Source organism: Myotis davidii, unplaced genomic scaffold (genome assembly GCF_000327345.1).
Source record: "Myotis davidii unplaced genomic scaffold, ASM32734v1 scaffold2799, whole genome shotgun sequence".
NCBI classification, from domain to species: Eukaryota; Metazoa; Chordata; class Mammalia; order Chiroptera; family Vespertilionidae; genus Myotis; species Myotis davidii.
In genome coordinates, this window is record NW_006290633.1 from 30261 (window position 1) to 35520 (window position 5260).

The window sequence follows — 5260 nt, forward strand, 5'->3', positions numbered from 1 at the left end:
TATCAGATAAAAACAACTGTCCACAGCACCATTTTCTTATAACTTATACTTCATTTTAGATTATTGTACTATACACTTAGTGTATATTAATATGCAAGCATGCCTGAGATTCACTGTGTGTCTTTGTTCTGCTAATATTGTTTGTCATTACACCAACACCTCACTTTACTAATTTTTCTAGCTGCAGTATTTCTTCTCAAAGCAGTCTTGCCTCTTGGTCGTCCATATAACATCTATAATAATTAAAGCGTAATATGCTAATTAGACTGGACATCCTTCCATACAATCTTCTGGACAAAGCCAGGGCTACAAGGGGAGCCTGGGTCCAGGGCACCTGCTGGGGGCTGGAGGGAAGCCCGGGTCCTGGGTGCCAGAGGGAAGCCGATGCCAGTGGCTGGGGGAAGGAAGGCCTACTCCTGCATGAATTTCGTGCATCAGGCCTCTAGTAAATCAATAAACAACAAGTGCTAGCGAGGATGTGGAGAAAAGGGAACACTAGTTCGCTGCTGGTGGGAATGCAGATTGGTGTAGACACTACGGAAAACAGCATGGAGTTTACTCAAAAAATTAAAAATGGAACTTCTTTTTGGCCTATCAATCCTACTTGTGGAAATATATCCTAAAAACACTAATATATATATCTAAAACACCAATCATAAAGAATGTATGCACCTGTATGTTCATAGCAGCATTATTTACAATAGCTAAGATTTGGAAATAGCCCAAGTTCCCCTCAATGGATGAATGGATAAAAAGGTTGTGGGACATTTACACAATGGAATACTGTGCAGCTGTAAAAAAGAGGAATCTCTTACCCTTTGGGACAGCATGGATGACCTGGAGACTACTATACTAAGTGAAATAAGCCAATTTGAGAAAAACAAATATCACATGATCTCACTTATTTGTGGAATCTAATGAACAAAATGAATTGACCGACTAAATAAGACCCAAAGCATGGAGGCATGGAGGATGGGACAGACTGACATACCTCCATGTTGGGGTTGGGGGATAAGGAGAGATAAACCAAAGAACTTATATACTTACTAGAGACCTGGTGCATGAAATTTATGCACAGGTAGGGTCCCTAAGCCTGGCCAGCGATCAGGGCTGACATGTGGGTTGACCGGTGAGGCAATCAGGGGCCCTTGCTGGCACCCGCCTTGGTAGGCCTGGCACCACCCACTTGCCGGTCCCATCCCCCAATTTCCCCGCCACCAGTAGCCTCCCGCCCAGTGGTGCCACCTGCTTGCTCACCAGCCTTGCCCCCAACTGCCGCTGCTGGTTACCACCCTCTTCAGGATGACTGGCAGGGCGATTGGGGGCCCCAGCTGGCACCTGCCTTGGCTGGCCTGGGGCCTGAGGGTTGGAGGCAGCTCCTGCGTTAAGCGTCTGCCCCCTGGTGATCAGTGCACGTCATAGCAACTGGTTGTTCCACAGGTCGTTCTACCGTTTGGTCGATTTTGCATATTAGGCTTTTATTATATAGGATATGCATGGTTTATGGTCACAGGCAATAGGGTGGTGAAGATCTGGTGGGGGTGGGCAGGGACTGGCTGGAGGAAGGTAAAGGAGGGGAAAATAGGATACATCTGTAATACTGTCAACAATTTAAAAAATTGATGAAGGACCCAAACATAAGCAGTAAACTATAAAGTTATTTGACAAGACATAGGACAAAATCTTCATGACTTTGGATTTGGCAATGATTTCTTTTTAAAAAAACATATTTTATTGATTTTTTACAGAGAGGAAGGGAGAGGAATAGAGAGTTGGAAACATCGATGAGAGAGAAACATGGATCAGCTGCCTCCTGCACACCTCCTACTGGGGATGTGCCCACAACCAAGGTACATGCCCTTGACTGGAATCGAAGCTGGGACCCTTCAGTCCACAGGCCGACGCTCTATCCCCTGAGCCAAACCAGTTAGGGCAATAGTGAACTCTTAAAACTCAACAACAATATTCACAAATGCACAAAGGACTTGAATAGATGTTTCTCCAAAGAAGATATACAAATGGCCAATAGGCATATTAAAAGATGCTCAATATCACCAGTCCTTAGGAAAATCAAAATTATGAGATGCCCATCAGGATGGCCATGAAAGAAAGAAGAAAAAGAGAAAGAGAGAGAGAGAGAGAGAGACGTCAATATGAGAGAGAAACATCAATCAGTTGCCTCTTGCATGTGCCCCGACCAGGGATCAAACCTGCAAACTTGTTGGTGTACAGATCAATGCTCCAACCAACTGAGCCACTGGTGAAGGTGCCCTTCAGAAGAAGAAGAAGAAGGGAAAAGAAAAGAAAAGGAAAGGAAAGGAAAGGAAAGAAAAGAAAAGAAAAAAGAAAAGAGAAGAGAAAATAACAAATGTTGGCAAGGCTGTAGAGAAATCGGCACCCTTGTGCACTGTTGGAGTGGTGTAAATGGCATAGCTGCTGTGAAAACAGTATGGTAATTCCTCAGTGATGCAGCAATTTCATGTTTTGTTATGTTCCCAAAAGAATTCAAAGCGGAGTCTCAAATAAATATTTGTACCCCCGTGTTCACAGCAACATCATTCACAATAGCTAAAACATGGAAGCAACCCAAATGTCTATTGATAGATGAATGGGTAAGCAAATGTGGTGTATACAGACAATGAACTATTGTTCAGCCTTAAAAAGAGCCCTAGCTGGTTTGACTCAGTGGATAGCGTGTCAGCCTGCGGACCAAAGATCCCCAGGTTCAATTCAGGTCACGGGCATGTACCTTGGTTGCAGGCTCCTCCCTGGCCTGGGCCCTGGTTGGGGCTCCTGCAGGGGCAACCAATCGATGTGTTTCTCTCTATTTTCCCCTCTTTCTTCTACTCTACCTAAAAATTAGTGGAAAAATATCCTTGGGTGAAGATTAAAACAAAACAAAACAAAACAAAAAACCCAGAAGAAGAAAAAAAGGAAGGAAGGAAATTCAGACATGTGCTACAACATGGATGAACCTTGTGGACAATATGCTAAGTGAAATAAGCCGGTCATAAAAAGACAACTACTGTATGAATCCAAATCTTAGAGGTACCCAGAGTAGTCAAAATTGTAAAGACAGGAGTAGAATGATGGCTGCCAGGGGCTGAGGGGCAGACTGGGGGTTATTGTGTAATGGGTATAGAATTTCAGTTTTACAAGATGGAAAGGATTCTGGAGATAGATGGTAGTGATGGTAGCACACATTGTAAATGCATTTCATACCACTGAATTGTTCACTTAAAGATGGTTAAGATGGAAAATTTTATGTTATATGTATTTTACCACAATTTTAAAAATTGGGAAAAGATTATATATACTAGTAAATATAAATATACTAGAGGACCAATGCACGAAATTCATGCAAGAGTAGGCCTTCCTTCCCCCAACTGCCGGCACCGGCTTTCCTGTGGCACCTGGAACCCGGGCTTCCCTCACAGCCCCAGCTTTGTCCAGAAGGACGGAAGGATGTCCAGAAGGAAGCCCAGTCTAATTAGCATATTATGCTTTTATTATTATAGATAAATATATCCTCTTTTCTGGGAGGATCCTGCTGTTACCATGTCTTACATAGCTTTCAAAATCTCTTCTAAGCTCCTATAAACATGCAGTTTCTTTGCATAAACTGTAGCATCCTCTGCCCATTGACCTCGCTTGTGTCACTTAGCAAATATGTGTCCAACTTCAATCACTTTGTCTCGTGTTCCATTGCAAGGAGGAGCAGCACGAATGTGGTGCTGTCATAGCATCTACTACAACCAAGCTATGCTTCCGTGAGTGTCTTGGGACCTACGTCAGCCAAGTGCTTTTTATCTTTCATAATAATTTCCATCCAGATTATAAAATGTGCACAGGATTTTGAATAATAATTTAAAAATCACCCATAATTTTAACCCTCTGAAATAATCACTCTCTCTATATATTAGTATGTGTCCTTCCAGTCTTTTTTCTATAATAATTAATCTACACTCTATATTTTGGGGAAATTGAAATTCATAGTATATGTATATGTGTGTACATTCATGTACATATAATATGAATCCAAATTTAGCTATGAATATAGATAAATAGGTAGGTAGATAGATACATTTCCTGAGTCCCTACTACATTAGTCACTGTGCTAACCATTCTTTCAATCCTTAAAATGACCCCCTGAGGTAGATAGTCCACTTTGCAAAGGAGGCATCTGATACACAAGATTAAGGGACCTGTTCAGGGTCACACATCACATAGATGGTGGAGCAGGGACCAGCGACTGGTTAATATGATCCACCCTGGAAACTGAGGTTTGTTTGTTTGTTTTTAATAGATTTTATTGATTTTTTACAGAGAGGAAGGGAGAGGGATAGAGAGTTAGAAACATCGATGAAAGAGAACCACCAATCAGCTGCCGCCTGCACACCCCCCACTGGGGATGTGCCCACAACCAAGGTACATGCCCTTGACTGGGATCGAACCTGGGACCCTCCAGTCCGCAGGCCGACGCTCTATCCACTGTGCCAAACCGGTTAGAGCTGTTTGGTTTTTTAATATCAACTTTACTGAGGTGTAATGTACATACAATAAAATCCACCCTTCCCAGGTGTACAGTCCATAAATTTTGATAAATCCACACGGTGTGTGCCTAGCATCACTGTCAGGGAGAGGACATTTCCAACAGCCTGCCCACGCCCTGCGCACCTGGCAGCCGCTGACCTGCTCTCTGTCATCATGAAGCAGTTTTTCCTGCTCTCAATTTTTGTGTAGCCCGGCTGGTGTGGCTCAACTGTTGAGTGTCAACCCAGGAACTAGGAGGTCACTGGTTTGATTACCAGTCAGGGCACACGCCCAGGTTGCAGGCTCGATCCCCTGTAGGGGCCTGCAGGAGGCAGTCAATAGATGATATTTCTCTCTCATTGATGTTTGTGTCTCTCTATCCCTCTTTCTTCCCCTCTCTCTAAAAAATCAATAAAAACATATTTTAAAAAAATTTTGTGTAAAACTAGGGTCCATGTTCTTTTCTGTCTGGCTCCTTTCTTTCAACAGAATGTTTTTGAGGTTCCTTCATGGTTTGCATGTATGTAAGTCATTCCATTCTGTCTGAGTAGTAACCCATCTGATGGCCACACCACCATTTGTTTATCTAGTCACCTGTTGGTGGACATTTGAGTTGTTTCCAGAGTTTGGTGACTATGAATTAAGACCGTATGAACAAGTCGTGATGGGGACGTATGTTTTGGGTAAATTCCCGGGAGCTGAGCTGCTGGGTCATGTGGTCAGTGTG